Here is a 19,782-nt window from a genome sequence, read left to right as displayed (position 1 = left end):
CTCTGATATATATGTCAATGGGACTGGACTTTTTTTTTTCTTGTCAATACTGGGGATTGACCACTCAGGGCCTTGTGCATGCTGGGAACATGATTTACCACTGCACAACATCTCCGGCCAGCCCTTGTTTTGCTTTGAGACAGGCTGACCAGTTGCCCAGGCTGACCCTGAATTTGCCATCTCCTGCCTTAACCTCCCAAATAGCTGGGCTTCAGGGGTGCACCATCACCCAAGGCTGAATATCACTTTTAAAAAGTGGTGGGATAGTACAATCTTGCCAAATAAGGCAAAATAATATTGTATTGTCTTATGAATATATCATCTATATCATATCTTTTGCCAAGAGTAAAACTGGGGGCTGGAGGTATACAAAAAAGGAAGCGATAAATATGAAAACAATATGTGCATATAAATTACAGGAATAAGGAACAATGATAGGCAGACATATAGAGATGGGATGTTCCACAAGTTCATAAATTCCCACAGTCCAGATTAAAGGTGACACACTAGCTGAGCTGCATAAAGACTTCAAGTTGGTCCCCTGTGAATTCTGTCTTTGTGGGTTTTTTCCATTGCTATTCACTCATTCTGTGGTGAGTTAATCTCTATGATGGAAAAATGGCAAATTGTTGTACTGGCAATAGGAAACTAACAAGGAAACAATTGGTTGTTGGTGTTGTTACATACCTTTATTTGCTCTCAGATGGTATGGTTCCTGTCTATTAAATTGCCAGATGCCATGTCTATCAACAACTCACACCCTCTGTCATCACTTTTAAGGTAATTATGATGTAGTTAGATACATGCCTCTTGGCTGATTTGAGCAATATTCATGTAGACAGTAAACAGATATTACTGGTTAATCGATATACGTTCTGGACTCTGTAAATTCAAGTTTCCAAATTCAGACACAGAAAGTCCTCATATTTTTTTGTCCGAGTCTTCCTGAACTCTGAGACTATTTGTCATTTTTCCATCAGGGAGACTATAACAAATACCACACATTTCCTGGCTTAAAACAACATGAAGTTTTCTCTTACAGTTCTGGAAATCAGATGTTTGAAATGAGTCTTACAAGGTGAAGTCATGGTGTTGTCAGAGCTCTGTTCCTTCCAGAGGTTCTAAAACCCCACTTCCTGGCCTTTTCCATTCTCTAGAGGCAGTCCACATCCCCGGCTCCCCCCATTGTTAAAGAGCATCACTCCTGCTTCTGCACCCGTCATCCTGTCCCTCTGCCTTTGACCCTCGTCTTCCTCTTACAATAAGCCTGTGATTATGGCGGGTCCACACAGAGAAGCCAGGATAACTTCCCCATTCATGTACCCTTAAATTTGTGCATCTTGCGATCTCTTTACCCATGTAAGACAACGTAATTTTTTAAAAATTTATTTATCTTAATTTGTTCTATATGACAGCAGAAGGCATTACAGTTCATGCTACACATATACAGCACGGTTTTTCATCTCTGGTTGTACACAATGTAGAGTCACGCCATTCGTGTCTTCATACATGTACTTAGGGTCATGATGCCCATCTCATTCCATGGTCTTTCTTACCCCCATGCCTCCTCCCTTCCCCTCTTACCCCTTTGTCCTGTCTAAAGTTACTCTGTTCCTTTCACGCTCCCCCCACCCCCATCATGAATCAACATCCTTATATCAGAGAAAACATTCAGCATTTGATTTTTGGCGGGGGTGGGGGGGATTAGCTTACTTCACTTAGCATTATATTCTCCAACTCCATCCATTTACCTGCAAATGCTATGATTTTTATTCACTTTTAATGCTGAATAATATTCCACTATGCATACATACCACATTTTCTTTATCCATTCTCTACTGAAGGGCATCTAGGTTGGTTCCACAGTTTAGCTATTGTGAACTGAGCTGCTATAAACATGGATGTGGCTGTTTTTAAGTTCTTTGGGTATACACCAAGGAGTGGGACAGCTGGGTCAAATGGTGGTTCCATTACCATCTTTTCCAAGGAATCTTCATACTGCTTTCCAGATTGGCCGCATCAATTTGCAGTCCCCACAGCAGTGCATGAGTGAAGGCCACATAATTTATAAGTCCAGGGATTAAGAAATGGAAATCTCTGGGTGATCAATATCCTGTTTACCACAGAGACCATTAGATAAATAAACACACCATTCTAATAAAAAGAAAATGAACTTCAGGTCAAAAGGCCCAGGCTTATGTATGCCTATGTGACTTTGGGCAACTTAACTAGCCTAAATGAGCCTATTTCCTTTAAGGCAAAAATGAAGATCATAATCCTTCAAATGGCTATTATAAAGTCCAAATCAACCAATTAGATTAAAAAAACCAACTTTGTCAACCAAAAGTTATTAAAATTTAGTTTGATTCTGTTCAACAAGCATTTCCTGACCAGGCTATGCCTGAAATTTATAGGTGATGAAATATCATGAAAAATTAAACATACCTTTGATGTCAAGGAGTAGTCTAGAAGAAAGGTAACCAAAGATTACACTTTATCGACTAGCTTCAACTTGTGATTTTTTAAAAATTTCATGATGGGTATGGAAAGCAATACTCAATTCAGTAGAATCTATACTTCAAATTCTAAATTATGTTCTTTTCCTCTTTGATTATTGGACAGCAGCAGTGAAGTAGAGCTCCTAGCCCCAAGATCATGATCGTAAACAGCTGACACTCTGCAGTGTACCTGTTGCTAAGCTGTGATGGTCAGTAGGTCAGGTACATTACCTGCATTTTCAATTAAACATGTTTTCAACTTGTGATGTGTTACCAGGACTCAGCCGCATAGTAAGACGAGGAGCATCTGTGGTGATTAGAGCAACACATGAGGACAGACGACCAAAGACAACAAAGGAAAGGGAGGTCTCTGAGGGAGAAGAGGTCTCAACAAAGGCTTCACAGGGCAAGTGGCAATTCAAACAAGGTTTAGCGGGATAAATCAGTTTTCAGACTGATACAAGAGAGAGGTCACTGTAACAGAACAACAGCCATGCCAAAGCACCGGGTGGGCCTCTGCACTGTCCAATCAGAGAATCGCTCAGAGTTTTATACTAGTGTTTCCCGTGAGGCAGGAGGTAGGGAAACCCAGGAGAGGTGAAGACGTGTTTCCTGTGCTGTGCTAGAAGCTCAACTTTGCATGTCATGAGAAGTCATCTAAACATCTTAAGCTGGGGGGTGACTGACTACTCCATGTTGCCCGGGATTATCCTGGTTGTTGCAAGGACAGTCCTGGAACCCAAGACCCCTTCAAGAAGGAGAATCAAATCTGAGCTAGGGTGGCTGGTCCTTCTGTGAGACACATGGGATCCACTTACTCTCCTATAATTCACCGTGGCCGAAGTCAGGAGGGGAGCTACGAGGCCACAGGAGGAAGGAAGGACGTGGGAAGTCACCCAGGCTACAGGCTTGAGGAGACAGGGAGAAGACCTACTCTGTGAGGAAGAGGTTGGAGGAGTCAACAAGATGTTTCGAAAGCAAAATTTACACAACTTGTCGAATGACTAGATGTGGAAAATGAGGGAGCAGGAGAAATCTAGGATAACTCCCAGGATGTGAAGCCATTGGTGGAGTGAGTTTAATGCCAGTCGGCAGAGGATAGGAAGCTGATTGATTGGGACAGGGAATTTCCACTCGGGACACGTTACTTTTGGGTTTGATGTTTCCGTGGGACACCCAGGTGGAGTTCTCCAAGGCATGGCCCAGAACTTAGGGGCAGCTCAGGACTGGGAAGATGGTCACATTCTGCACAAAAGTATGAGGAGATGGAAGAAATAAAAACACATATGTTTACAAAGAACATTCTATTAGCCACCACTCACCTAGTGCCCTCTGTGTGTTGGGACCTTTGGTTGAGAAGACAGGCTAGTTTGAACCGGTTTAATACACAGACATGGGGATGAGTCACCAAACACAAAGGCACGTGCTGAATCTCAGAAAGGGACAGGAGCCAGAGAGGATTCTGCCATCAGGGCTCTTTATCAGCACCGTCTTCTTTGTGTCTCTGCAGCCTGCTCCATTCTTCTCTCTTGCTAAAAGGTTTCTGTTTTGTTTTGTTTCCTGATTCCCAAGCTACGTGGCTGTCCACAGAGTCAACATCTCCATTTGGAGCACAGACACAGACTAACAAGGTGGTCACTAACAGTGCCAACACTGGACTCCAAGGGAAAGTACTCACTGTCCTGGCTTGAATCTGGACCACATGTTCATGACAGGATTTGGGAGAGAATGGGCAGTCCCTGAGAAAGATAACAGCGGGGAAAACGACCCAAGGCGTCCTTTGCCCCCATATGTTCTTCTTCATCCTTAGGATAATTCTGTGAAGTATTTAAGACCATAGATTCTCTGAAGACGAAAAGCCTATCAACTTGCTCCCCATCGTATCCCCAGCACTACACAACACCTAGCTCTGCTTAACAAGCACACTTTGCATAAGGGAGCGACTGAATGAATGCACCTCACCTTCTCATCTGAGGAGACTTGGCATTGAGGAGGTTCAGTCACTTCCCTAGAGGGACACAGCCAGGTAACAGGAAGGAGAATCCAATCCCGATCTAGTCCACGTCAGACCTTGTACCCCTAAGTGAGGAAAATTCATTTCTGGTGAGGCCCTCACTTCTCCCCTCAAAAACCTAAATATCTTTGAGAAACAATATTTTCCGGACCCTAAGGGCAACCCGATAATAGTGAATCAAGTTATGTCCCACCAGCAGGTAAGGCAGCGTGTTAGGGGCTGTTCTGTGCTGAGACCCAGAAGAACACGGGTGCAGTCCCACGGTGGCTAGAAGCCACTCTTCATCCTGGGCCAAGCGCTCGTGACTGTGGTGCAACACAGCACGAGACACTGGGAGGGCATCTGTGGTACCGCAGCCCTAGGCACTTCTGTCTCATGACTTGACCATCTCAGAACTGAAACTTCCAGCTGGAAAATATTTAGGTGTGCCTCCACCCAAGAGCTAAATAAGATGATCTGATACCTTCAAGAAGGTCCCACAGTTTTCATTGCTTGAATATAAGAATTCAAATCCTTGAATTAACAAGTGTCTCTTCAGCACCTATGTTAGGTAGTTTGGAAATACGGTAAAAGGGCTAAGAACATGTGATTTGACAAAGTATTTTTCCTACTATGTTTCTTTATGTGTATAAATAAGCACATACTTGGGCATACTTCAGTATCTAACAAATCATCTCTTGCCTGAATAATTGCAATGCTTCCTACCTCATCTCTGCAATTCTTTTCTTGCCCCCTCACAATTTATTTTCAAACCGTAAGGGTAGAGTAAAATTTTGAAAAAGGAAATCAGATCACTCCTCTGTTCTGAACCTGACAATGACTCCCCATCTTGTTTAAAGTAAAAGCCTAAAGATCTGGATCGTACACTCTAAGTAACTACCCTCTCAATCTACTCTGCTCTGACCACACGGACCTCCAGACTGATCCATGAAATTGCCAGTCACATTCCACTCCGGGACCTCCACATGGGTTGACTTGTGGATTGAATGGCTGAAAGAACCAAATCATCTCTTAGGAAGAATTTAAACAACACAATATGGAACTATAATTTCTATTCTCTTAACTTAAAAACTAGTTAGGCTGACAAAATGATTCACATTTAAAATAATCAAATCAATTGTGAAGAACAGATGCTAAATTGTATATATGGGACTGTGTTACATAACCAGAGAAAAGAGAATTGGGTGACCAAAAAATACTTTAAGATTGTGTGGACTGAAAAACATAACGATGATAATGATGATCTATATAGTACCACAGGGTTTAGAGCAAGGTTTTGGAATTTTGTTTTCATTTTATCTTCACAATAGCCCTTTGAAATAAGTATAGACATACCATTACCCCATTTTGTAGAAGAGATATTTAAGTGGAGAGAATTGTTTGATTTGTTAGGAGAAAACACCAGAAAAGGATGAAGGTAAACATTTCTATAACAAATTTTATTTATTTATTTATTTATTTATTTATTTATTTATTTATTTATTTATTTATCTATCTATCTACGTGTTAAATAAATATTTTAGTACATTCCATGTGCCAGTTACTGTTCTAGGTATTTACAAGACAGCAGTAAATGAATTAAGCAAAGTCTCACAGAACTCACAAACTAGTGGAGGGCAGAGACACAATTATCAGATTATCAGTAAATTATATAATACATTGGATGACAGTAAGTGCTATAGACAAAATAAACACAATTGGAGTTATATAAAGAGAAGGGATATTAATTAGGGTAATCATATAGATTAAGAATCAATAAATGGGATGGCATCAAACTAAAAAGGTTCTTCACAGCAAAAGAAACAATCAGGAGTGTGGAGAGAAATGGGAGAAAATCTTTGCCACCTGCTCCTCAGATACAGCATTAATCTCCAGAATATGTAAAGAACTCAAACAACTTAACACCAAAAAACAAATAACCCAATCATTAAATGGGCAAAGGAACTGAACAGACCCTTCACAAAAGAAATATGAATGATCAACAAAGGTATGAAAAAATGTTCAACATCTCTAGCCATTAGAGAAATGCAAATTCACTACCCTGAGATTCCATCTCACTCCAGTCAGAATGGCAGTTATCAAGAACACAAGTAACAATAAATGCTGGTGAGGATGCCAGGGAACGGGTACATGTATACATTGTTGATGAGACTGAAAATTAGTGCAATCCCTCTGGAAAGTAGTATAGAGATTCCACAAAAAAAACTTGGACTGGAACCACCATTTGACCCTGCTATCCCACTCCTCAGTTTAACCCAAAGGACTTACAATCAGCATACTACAGTGACACAGCCACATCAATGTTTATTGCAGCTCAATTCATAATAGTTAAGCTATGGAACTAACCTAGGTGCCCTTCAACAGATGAATGGATTTTTAAAAATGTGGTGTATATACACAATGGAGTATTACTGAGCCATAAAGAAGAATGACTTTATGACATTCATAAGTAAATGGATGGATCTAGAGACTCTCACACTAAGTGAAATAAGCCAGTCCCCAAAAGCCAAATTTTTTCACTAGTATGTGGAAGCTACCCCACAATAAGCGGGAAGAGGGGAAGAATAGATATTAAATAGACTAGACAGAGGAGAATGAGGGGAAGGGAGAGAGGATAGGAAAAGGAAAGAGTGAAAATGAATCTGCCATAATTTTCCTATGAATATACATGAATACACCACAGTGAATTCCACCATCATATACATCCCTAAGAATGGGGTCCTAATTAGAATAAGATATATCCCATGCTTGTATAATTCTACCAAAATGAATTCTACTATCATGTATAACTAAAAAGAACCAATAAAATAAAAAAAATCTTGCTACCAAATTAATGTTTTAAGATTTATTTTTATTTTTTTACAAATTTAAACTTTTGGTATATAGTTCTTCAAACTTTAACAAATACAAATAGCTGTATAACAACTACCATAATCAAGATACGGAACAGTTCCATTACCACCAAAAGTACCCTGTGCCTTTTTATAGTCTCCTGTCTCCTCAGCCCAGGCTCTGGCAAACACTGATGGGATTTCTGTCCTATGGCTTTGCCTTTTCCAGATTGTCATCTGGTGGAATTATAGAGTGCAGCCTTCCAAACCTGACTCCTCACTTAGCATAATGCATTTGGGATTGATTTTATTGTATAAGCTATGTCACGATTTTTATTTATCTGTTTACTAGGTGAAAACATTGGGTAGGAGCCGAGAGATTCATACTTCTTCTAGTCTTAAAGGTAAAGATTTCAGTCTTTCACAATTAGTTGTAGGAATCTTGTAGGTACCTCCTATCTGGCTGAAAAAGTTCCCCTCTATTTGTTTGTAGACTATTTTTTTAAATCACAAATGGATGTTGAATTCTATCAGTTGCCTTGGCATCTATTAAGATAGTAATAATGTCTCATATGATGTATCACCTTGATTGATTTTGGCATTTTCAACAATCCTGGCATTCCCAGAATAAACTCCAGTTGGTCTTAACATATTAAGCTTTTTATGCATTGTTAACTATGATTGGCTAAATTAGTATTAAGAATTTTGGCTCCTATGTTCATGAGGAATATTGGTCTATAGTTGCCTCATAATGTCTTTGTTTTGCACCAAGGTAATGCTGACATCATAGAGTGAGTTGGGAAGTATTCCATCCCCTTCAATTTCTGGAAGAGTCTCTCCCTAATTGGTATCATTTCTTCTGTAGATATTTGTTAGAATTTACTAGTGAGACTGTCTGGGCCTAGAGTCTTCTTCATGAAAGAGTTTTTAATTACACAGTCAGTACATTTAATAGATACAAGGCTGCTCAGTTCAACCATTTATTCAGTTTATTATATGCTGACAAATTATAGTTGCATATTTCATTTCTTTTAGTGTCTTTTAAGGAATTTTTCCATTTTATCTAAATTATCAAAGATATTGGCATAAAATTATTCATAATATACCCTCATTATTCTTTTAAGGTCTTAAGATTATGTGATATCCCCTCTCATTCTTGAAATTAGTATGTATATACTAATTTCAAGTATATGTTAGAATCTGTTTTTTCCCTAATAAGTCTGGCTAACCATTTTGTAATTTTATTTACCTTTTTCAAGAACCATATTCTGATTTTATTAATTTTTTTCTATTAATTTTTGTTTTCTACTTGTTGATTTATTGCTGTTTTTAAAAATCATTTTTTCTCACTTTTGGCACAATTTTCTTTATCCCTAGCTTTTCAGGACGAAGCTAAGGCCATTGATTTAATACTATCCTTATTTTCTAATATTAACACTTAGTGCTATAAATTTTCCTTTAAGTACTGCTTTGGTTGTAACTCACAAATCTTGATATTCATTTTTTTCATTTCTATGCAGTTCAGAATACTTTATGATTTGATTTTTAATTGGTTCCTCCATTCACAAATTATTGTGAATTGTATTTTAGTTTCTAAATATTTGAGTTTTCATCGATTCTGTTAATTTCTATCTTTACTTCATTGTGATCAGATAACATACTTTGTAGGATTTGAATAATTTTAACTTACTGAAACTGAAACTTAGTTTATGTCCCAAAATTTCATCTGATAACTATTCCATGTGCACTTAAAAAAGAATGTGCATTCTGCTATTATCAAGTAGAATGCTCTATAGATATCGATTAGGCCAACCTGGTGATAGTGTTCCTCAAGACTTCCACATCCTTACCCATTTTCTGTCTACTTGTTTTATCAATTATTAAGAAAGAAGTTTGAAAACCTGACTGTAATTGAGTATTTCTCCTTATAGTTTTATCAATTCATATAATACTTAGAATTGTTCTCTCTGACCCTGCCTGGATTCCCTCTAGTGTCCCTAAAGCCTGGGAACTTGCTCCAGGCTTTAAATTTGGGCAATCACAGTGCTTTCTTCATTTTTCCCCCTTTGGTATGATGGCTAAAAACTTTTGAGATTTTTTTTTCTTTCTGGAGTTGACAAAAGTGAGAAGGTTCATCTTATCCATACAACTTCATTTTCCCAGAAAATTCTGAAGGCAATGAATAAGCATAGACTTAAAGGAGGTGAAGAAAAAATGTCAGAGAAGAACGCTCCAGAGAGAGAGAGAGAGAGAGAGAGAGCTCTGAGATGAGAGTACCCCTGGATAGTTCATGGAACACTAGGGAGGCCACAGTGACCATGGCAAAGACTGAGAGCGAGCAAGGGACGAGCTCCGAGATGCTGAGTCCCTCTCAGGTTGGTGACAGAAGCCACTCTAGGGTGTGAGGAAGAAGAAAGACATGCTCAGGCTTCTGTTTAAACTGCGTTGACGGACTGTGGAGGACTGAGAGTAGAAGTAGGCTATCAATTAGGAAGCTGGTAGTACTGCAACCCATGGTGACAGTGGGACAGGGTGGCAGCAGTGGAAATGGTAAGAACTGCACATATTCTGACTATAATCTGAATGTAGAACCAAGAGGATTTGTCTACAGCTTGCCTTGGAGGTAGGGGAGAAAGAGGATGCCAAGAATAATCTAGAATTCTTTGCCTTATATTGTTATATTCATCTTTCATATTTGACAGATAAGTAGCTCTTCTACTATCATGTGCACAGTAGGACCACTGGGTATTCTCCTGTTCCTTTCCCAATGGTACAACATGTATCGGTGCCTATGACTATTTCTTGGGTACAAGAATTAAAGCTTGTAGGACTCCTTTCCAATTGGCTGACATGGAAGTGGGTTTGGTGCAGACGTGGATGAGAATAACCAACATCTATGTTTCTTACTGTGGGAGCCACAGACTCTACATTAAAATTAACATTCACAGGGCCCTCCCTTCTCAAAATGGAGGCCCAACTTGTTTTATCGCTCACAATCCTGCCTGATAAATAGGTCGAGATTGCTGTGTTATGGGAGTAATAGGTGAGCAAACCAGTCCTACGGCAGGAAGGTTCTGGACTTGGCTGGTTTGTCCCTGACTCAACTTGCCTCTGGCTTCTGAGAACTGAATTGGATTGGGCTTTGCTTCAGCTGAGCCCCTGCCACTGACAACCTTGAGCAGCTTTCAGGTAAAAGAAACAGTGAAACTTGGTAAGTTGATTTACTGGAAGTAAAAGAAGGTTTACAAGTTGTAGGATATAAACTCACCCAAGGCCTTTGGTCAGCAAACATCTCTCTGCCATTTAGATCAATCCGAACCACTCACCACTACTTGCCTTTCAGAATCCTACAGGCAGGAAGTAGAGAAATCCAAATTCCATAATCCATTAAAGACAGCTGAGAGTCTGGTATCTGATGAAAAGAGAAAGGACAGAAAAGTTTTCTCTCTATAAAATCCCAGAGAATTCATGGCCTCAAGATTTGTTAAGACTGAGTCTTCGTAGTGAGGATAAAGTAGCCAAGGTTCACAGATAGCCAGGAAGAGGTGCTCTCAGGGACTAGAGTGCAACCAGAGGAAGTAAGATTAAAGAAGTAGGATAAATACATTCTATAACCCTTCCCCTAGCGGATCAGTAATAGACTGAATGGAAGAGAAAGATGGACACAATCTATATATCCTAAATTTAGGGCCTATGCTTTGATTTGCAATCCTCAAATGGTTCTGCTCTCAGGATTGTATCTCCATTATGGACACGATCTATATCATTAGAATCACCATAATAAATAGCATCAAGATTATCAGCATCATAATCGTCTATAATCAAAGGGTCCACCAGTTCACTGACCCAGAACCATAATCCACTTCCAGGCAGACCAATCAGAGGCTACTTTTGTACAGTGCTATATATCCCCAAACATGAATGAATCTCAGACACAATATCTGACATATGATTTGAGCTCTCAAAACTGCAGCAAGTTTCATGATAACAGCGTCATTCACAAAATGCAAACAATACAGTATTTTGATTGAACATATAAAAGAGCAATTTAAAATTTTTGAACAAAAACAACAACTTGTACATTTATTGAATGTTATTTTGTTCTAGGCATTTTACTTGCTATCTCTTTTAGGCTTTATGACAACCCTATGAACATCTCCTACAGAGATGTTAAGTCACTTAATAAGTGACCAAGGCAACCCAGATCTGCCAGATTCCAAAGTCCACGCTCTTAGTCACTGAGATAAACTGCTCTGCTTTGGATTTTGTTTTAGATTTTAGGGAGAAGACATGAAACATAAACTTTTAAGAATCTTACCCTATGTCTTCTCTGGATTCTTCTATGTGGTTCAGACTCAGGGAACAGGTGTGAGAATGGCCATGACAGAAATTTAGGCTAATGGCTTCTCCTCTTGGGGCCAAGGTCACAAGACCCATTTTCCATGTGTATGCCTGTCTCTTAAGCCACTCCCATCCCAGATATGAGTGAAATGTCATCTCTCAATATCTTAGAAAGCTAAGAATTGGTCTCCCAAAGTCAAGGGTCCTGGAACCTCAGGTAATAGATTATACTCCAACTTGGACAAAATTGAGAATACTGGTGGGGTGACTGGATTCCAGAACACATTGAATCTCTGAGAACTTAGTCACTCTATAATAGTTACATAAAATAATTACTCTATTTGCCTTCTGCAATTAACTCACAAAGCTAGTAACCTAGTGTCCCTTTTTTAAGACAGCAATCCACAAGTAAGAAAACATCCCACTAAAAAAAAAAAAAAAAGAGGGATACTGTAGGTGTGATTTTCCAATTTTCCAAAGGTCTCACTTTATTATTTTTTGTCTTTTAAGAGTCCATTTGCTCAGAGAAAAGACATAAACAGAGCAGTCCCCAAAGATCGAAGCACTCAAGCAATTAGTGCCAGAGGCAAGGAATGAGTGCACAGGTAGAATGACTTTACTTATAATAGATTTTAAAAACATAGTTAATTGTTAACGGGAGAACAAATGAAATTATCACAGATAATGGCAATAATTAATAATATTAATTGGATTAATAAGTGATTTGAAATCTAATCCTGATGCCATCACTCACAGAGGTCCTAAATTTATTTTTCCCTACTTCTATTCAAAGGTGTCATCCTAGGCAGCCCATGGTAGAACTTTTGTCAATTCTTTCCTCATCTAGAAGGCATGAAAAGTCAGCCTCATTGTGAATTGTGGAGTAAATATGACCCTAGTTAAAATTTTTGGTGATTTAAGGACACATAGACAAGGCATTTTGGTCAACAGCAAACAGCAAATCCTCAATGCCCTTTAAAACAGGATCTATCAAGATCACTGAAGAAGTATGATGAATAATTCCAAAATCATAATTAATCCCAAACCAATATAACTTCATTGAAGACACTGTGCTTAGCACTGGGCCTTTCATGTTTCAGATCTTTAATAAAATACATTTGTGTGTGTGTGTGTGTGTGTGTGTGTGTGAGAGAGAGAGAGAGAGAGAGAGAGAGGGAGGGAGAGAGAGAGAGAGGGAGGGAGAGAGAGAATGGGAGGACAGAATGTGTGTGTGAACTTCATACATAAATCTTCAATGTTCCCTGATGCCCAAGGGGCCAGGCTTCAGTGATGCTCTGGCTTCATTACGCTGTTTCACATATTCCCAGAATGCCTCATTCTAGGAAGCAAGTAACAAAGAGAAGGGTTGTTAAACCACAGAAAGTTCTAAAAATATATTCAGTGAAGTAAAATGAATTGCTGAGCGTCTCTGAACTAAAGAAATGAGTCCAACTACTTTAAATTCACACTCAAGAGTGGACCTCCTGTTTTTTTAACCTTATCAGTTATTCCTTTTACTTACAAAGTTGGTTCTAAATGTTTACAAATGGTTCCAAAAATCACATCTATGGTTAAAAGGACAATATTTTTACTCACAAAATAATATTCAAAAGAATGTAAATGCAGCGGGGCACGATGGCGCACACCTGCAATCCAATTGACTTGGGAGGCTGAGGCAGGAGGATCGTGAGTTCGAAGTCAACCTCAGCAAAAATGAGGTGATAAGCAATTCAGTAAGACCCTGTCTCTAAATAATATACAAAACAGAGCTAGGGATGTGTCTCAGTGGTCAAGTTCCCCTGAGTTCAATCTCTGGTACCCTCCTCCCAAAATAAAAGAAGGTAAATGCACAAAGTGCTGCAACATTTTGAGCATATAGAGACTTTTAGGAAACTACTTTGATTGCAGAGGTTCTAGATTGTTTAAAGAAGAAAACCACCTGCTTCACTTACAGTTGTGCCTTGCAATTTGTCAAAATACATAATTGAGCTCATTTAGTGAATACTAGAGTTCCAGTGCTAATTAAGTTCCTTCTCCTTCAGTCAGGCTTAACTAGTCAGTAAGTTTCCGAATCCATCAGAGCAATCTCTTCTTCACACTGTCATCACAAGTTATTGACACTGTGACTGTATGGACCAGATGAGCATCCAAGATTTAGCCTTAAGATATGGCTCTAAGCAGAGTTCAGCAAGCATCTGAAGATTCCAGGTGGGATATCTGAGTTAAATCTAACAAGTCACGGAAGCCCCAGTGTTGTGTTTAGAAAGCCTGGGTATGTTGGCAGGAATCCTCTTTGTAAGACCCTATTGCTCCAGTGCATGAATCTCAAGATACCAATAATCATGTGGAAAAAATAAGAAAGGAATCTGTGGATGACGGCATTCTTGGCTGGTGTAGGTAGTAGGTCCATCTTCCTCCTGAACTTTTCATGATGAAAAAATTCCTTTGAAGGCCAAGTTCCAAAAACTGGTCTCTGAGAAACCATGAGGATTGAACAGAGTTAGGAATCTTCTCTAGGAATCATCACCCCCCAAACCTAATTTATATCTTTCTAAATCAGACTTCATAGTAAAAAGGAAAATACATTGAATTCTCATCAAGTGCTAAGCATTACCCTAATATTATGTTACTCTCTGATACCTATAATTGGCCCCATCTCACAGGTGTAGAAACAGACTCCAATTTAGAAAGTTTACCAAATTACTGGTAGTATATGTCGAACTTATGATACTAAAATGATCCATCTGTCTTAATGTAAAGCTTAATTTTTTTTCCTACTGAATCTTCATCCACAGGCCAAGAACAGGTCCCTAAACTGCTCTTGGAGAAAAGACTTTTAACACATATCAGTGCCCCTGGATAAAGTCACAGGTATCTAAGTCGAGTTCATTGAGCAACACTGAAACAGGGGTTCCTAAGAATCACCGAACCAAAAAAAAAAAAAAAAGAAAAAAAAATAGACACAGACACAGATTCTCTTGGGCCCAAAGGTAAATTCTCAATTTGAACCTAACAGGAAATAAAGAAGATGACTCTAACATGGAGAAGGATCACCTTGAATAGGATTAGATGTAAAAACAAAACTTATCTGACATGAAATGGAAAAAGCAAAAGCCAAAACTTTCACACGTGTCTTCCTCTTGAAGACAGTCCAGTGCCCAGCAGTGCACAAGCTTCACCAAATGGGCCTCTAATCAAAGCCTCTGGTGGTTCCTGGCAGCTTAGAGCAACGTGGATTTGGAATAAGCCAAGGGTGATGAAAAAATAAGAAAGAAAGGACAACCAGACAGGAAATGTCACAGCCAAACTGTGCCCTAGCTCAGCACTCCAAGCCTCTGAGTCTTTGGACTAAATAACTTTTCAGAACATGGGCAAGCAAGTCTCTGCTGATTATCAAATTCCTCCTTAGAACCCAGTACTTTGCTTCCTTTCCAAATGGTACTTATCATCTCTGAAATGGTGACAATAATTGTCCTTCAGAATGGTTGCTGAAATCACCTGAAATGTGTCCACTTGTACCCTGACACAGTAACACCTTGTAAGGGAAAACTGAGAGTGGGGAAACTTACCTAGGGACACAGACACCATGCGAGCCAGGACTGTCTTGCACAACAGTACGTACAAGAAGACCCACTAAATCGTACACTCTTAAAGGCCAAATTTTGTGATGTATGAATTATGTCTCAATAAAGATGTTCTATTTTTAAAAGTCAGGATTTACCTTCCAGGCAATACTTTTGACAGAGAAATAGTATTTCTGCCATAAAAGGCCTACTACTGGCTTCTAACTCGTTTTTACCAAACACAATCAAGCACCTCTTACATATTAAACCCTGGGCTTGGGCTGGGTTGTGGCTCAGTGGTAGGACGCTCACCTAGCACATGTGAGACCCTGGGTTTGATCCTCAGCACCACATAAAAATAAATAAAAAAAGGTACTGTGCCCAACTACAATTTAAAAAAATACTTAAAAAAACTGTGCTAGATGCTATGAAATATTTAGTAAAAATGAGCTTGCAATAATTACATAGTTTACTAAGCATTTCTTTCGTGCCACAAATTATTTTCATCAGTGAGGTTGATGTTATTCCCATTCTTTAAATTTGGAAGCTGAGGCTGAAAAGCTTACTTGTTGCTCAAATAACACAGCTAGTAAAAGGCAGAGCTGAGATTTGAACTGAAGTCTTTCTTACTAAAAGTCTATAATTTATATGGCATGCAAATGAGAAGAGGAAGAAAAACCTGAATGCAAAGGGTACAAAAGAGTAAATGGCAGAGTTCTGAGACTGGACCAACGACGGCGAGTTCCAGAGCTCTAAACTAGAATGCTGGAGTTTCTCTAAGGGAATGCCTTTAAAATTCTGTTTCAAGGTGGAGCCTGGGGCCTAAAAGTCTTCCTTACACAGAAATCATTTTAACAAAAACAACATTCTAAAAGATTCATACAATTGAGAATGACTATATATCAAGGGAAGACAACTTGCTCTACGGTTGTGCTGGTGTAAGACTCCCTGGCTGTGAGATCTCAGGGCAAATTTGTTAATATTTTGTGAACAGATGCTCATTCTAAGGATTTATCAAGCTCCAGATGTTGTCTAGATGATGAGGTGAATAAGATATGCTAACTGTCCCAAAGAAGTGCCCAGACAGGAGTTGACTGAGCCCAGATACGTGGTGTACTGTGTGGTTAAATGGCAGGCCTTCGCATCAGGCAGCATGGTTTCTATCTGACTAGGTGTGCCACTGACTAGGTGTGAATTTGAAAACACTTTTAAATTTCTTTATGCTTCCACCTCCTTATATGTAAGATGGGGATGACAGTAATACTGGCCTTACAAGGTTACTATGAGAAATAGATAAGTTTGTAAAACCACCATGTCTAGAAGACAGTGAGCACTTTACAACAGCTACACTCATAATCAACTGGTGGCAAAGTACAGAAGAGCTGGCTTGTCATGCCTAACATAGCTTTCTGATTATCTTTGCTACCTTCAAATATATTTGATATATTTTATGTAACTGACACTTTCCCAAGGGTTCTGTCCCAAAGAGACCAAATTATCAATGTATAACAGTGTGTGGGAAGAAAGCCCACTCTAAATTCATCTTGAACACTTCTGAAAACATTATTTTATATACAGCCCATTTTACTTTGAAAGCCTACAAAAGAGCCTTCATAGGGCAAGAGAATGTTTCTTTTTCTTTCTTTTTTTTCTGCCTTGTACATTACTCTTTCATATTATTTGCATTTGACTGGACCTGACACACCTAAAATGGTCCAGAATTCTTGAATAATAATTATGCAATAAATATACAGAGTAGCTAGTGAAATGGTTAAGAGCAATGGTGCTATAATAAAGTAGATATGATCCTGTTTTTTCTATCTTCTAGCTATGACTCTAAATACTTTTATACTTTCTAAACTTGTATCTTCATCTGTAAAATGAAATAAAAATACAGAAATGTTGTGAAGAGATGATATGGCATGTGAAATACTTTCAGCACACTAGAACATAGTAAATTATTAATAAATGGAAGTTATAATTACAAAAGACATGAGTTAAGTAAACTTAGTAGCTTGGGTTCACTTTTAATTAAATAAGCATTTATTGTGCACCTGCCAAGTCTCTTACACTCTGCTACTTTCTGAGGGTACTAGATAAAGGAAATGAATTATGTGAATTCTCTAAAACAAAGTCTCTGCTTTTCACATGTCTATGACCCTAAAAAAAGTGTCCTGCAACATGTCCTCATACTGGAATGTGGGGCCCAGTGCCAGCCCTTTCTGCAATCACCTTATAGATGAGAATGTGAAGAAGGAGGAAGATAAACATGTAGAGAGGTGGAGATAGATTTGATTGAAAATTATCAGCCCTTCCCACAGAGGGAAGCACCCACATGTTACAAGGATCACTCACAAGCTATATAAGGATCACTATTTCAATCCACCATCACCCTGCAAGCTGCATCAGGCTCTATCGTACTTGTTCCTTTGGTGAACCAGGTAAGAGAAAATTTCATCCTGCTACCTCTGTGAACATTTGGTGTTGCCCATGACAGAAATGCAAGAGTATGAGATAAGGCAGAGATTGTACAGATTTTGTCATTCTTTCCTTTTTTTCTTTTCTTTTTTTAAGAGAAAGAGAAAGGAGAGAGAGAGGAGAGAAGAGAGAGGAGAGAGGAGAGAGGAGAGAGGAGAGAGAGAGAGAGAGAGAGAGAGAGAGAGAGAGAGAGAAAATTTTTAATATTTATTCTTTAGTTTTCGGCGGACACAACATCTTTGTTGGTATGTGGTGCTGAGGATCGAACCCGGGCCGCACGCACGCCAGGGGAGCGTGCTACCGCTTGAGCCACATCCCCAGCCCTCGTTTTTTTCTTTTTGTTGCTTTTTTGTTGGTTGTTTTTGGGTTTAGCTTACTTTATTCTGGGGTCTTTTTGGAATAAGTATACCTTTATGGAGAAGAATAACGAAAGTAAAAACTTGTCTTCTTTTAGGCCATTCCATACTCTGTTTTTGTTTTGTTGTATGTCATTTTTTTCTAGTCTGTGCAGCTCAAATAGGAAAGAGTCTAACATTGTGATAGAGTCTTTTCCTTGTTCAGTTCCTACTGCTTCAAGATCTAATTATCTGCTAGTCAAACTCCTGCCTCCAGTGCTGAGCTTTTCTACCTGGTTAATGAAAAAGAACAGTGTTTGATCAAATACTGAGACTGGCTAATTTTGCCATTTTTAATTTGCTGAGTTCGGGACTTGGGTCCAATTTACCTTCTGATGCCCAAAGGGGGGGATGCAGATGTCATGGTAGAAGGACAGTAACTTTTGACTCAAGAACAGCAGCAGTAAAACTAGAGAGATTGGGGCAATGGTGTCTAGGTGGTTCTGGAAAATTTGGAAGCTCTAGGGCAACACCCAAGTCACAAAAGTACCCAAATTGTAGAGAGATTACATGTAGAGACTATATTCAATCACGATTAAAAATATGGAGACCTGAGATCTAGTCCCAGTTGGACCAGCAACATGCCATTACGTGAACTTAGCAAAGTAATTCAAAATTAATGAAGTTTTCACTATGTTGAACAGTGTTGTAAAATCCCTGATCCACACTTGTATTTGAGGCTTAAAAGAAACAGAAGGTTTAAAAAAATCACGATATTAAAATGAGAATTGTGTGATGCTTAGATCCAACTCTGTTCTTTTTTTTTAAGAGAGAGAGAGAGAGAGAGAGAGAGAGAGAGAGAGAGAGAGATAATTTTTTTAGTATTTTATTTTTTAATTTTCGGTGGACACAACATCTTTATTTTATTTTTATGTGGTGTTGAGGATGGAACCCAGCACCCCGCGCATGCCAGGCGAGCACATTACCGCTTGAGCCACATCCCCAGCCCCAACTCTGTTCTTGAACAATAAAATGAGAGTGCAGATGAATTAAAAGGAAAAGAAATAATGACACTTTTTTGTTACTTTTTCATTCTAGGTTTACTTAAACTTGCAAAAAGATGACAGATCTTTTAAGAAGTGTTGTCACTGTCATAGATATTTTCTATAAATATACAAAGCAAGATGGGGAATGTGGCACACTGAGCAAGGATGAACTAAAGGAACTTCTGGAGAAGGAATTTCGTCCAATTCTGAAGGTAAGGATCATGTGCAAGGCCATTAGGATCTTGCGAGTGCTCATTTATAGAACCAAGATTACCTAGAAAGGACAAAGCTCCAAAGGTCTTTGAGAAAACACTATAAGCAGATTTTTTTGGACATTATAAAGTTCATTAAGGTACATGTATTTTCAAAAAGCCAATGTTTCTTCCTCACTTTTCAGTGTACTCCCACCTTATAGACATAGTCTTTCTCAGGTTTCTCTTCTGAAAAAGCAGAAAATAAATTTATACTAAGACATGAAATAATAAATTACCCTGTCAAGTAGGGAAAAATGTATAGAGTCTGGATATTGTCCACAAAGGAGTCACCAATGTGGCCAGGGTAATTTAAAAAAAAAAAAAGTACTTTTTCCCATCTACTTGGGAAAGACTGTATTGACTTCAATATAACATGTCCTAACAGAATAGGTTAACATGTATATTTAAAACTTATGTAAAAC

The sequence above is a fragment of the Spermophilus citellus genome (genome assembly GCF_964194105.1).
Source record: "Spermophilus citellus genome assembly, chromosome: 9".
Taxonomy (NCBI): domain Eukaryota; kingdom Metazoa; phylum Chordata; class Mammalia; order Rodentia; family Sciuridae; genus Spermophilus; species Spermophilus citellus.
This window is presented reverse-complemented; position numbering follows the sequence as displayed.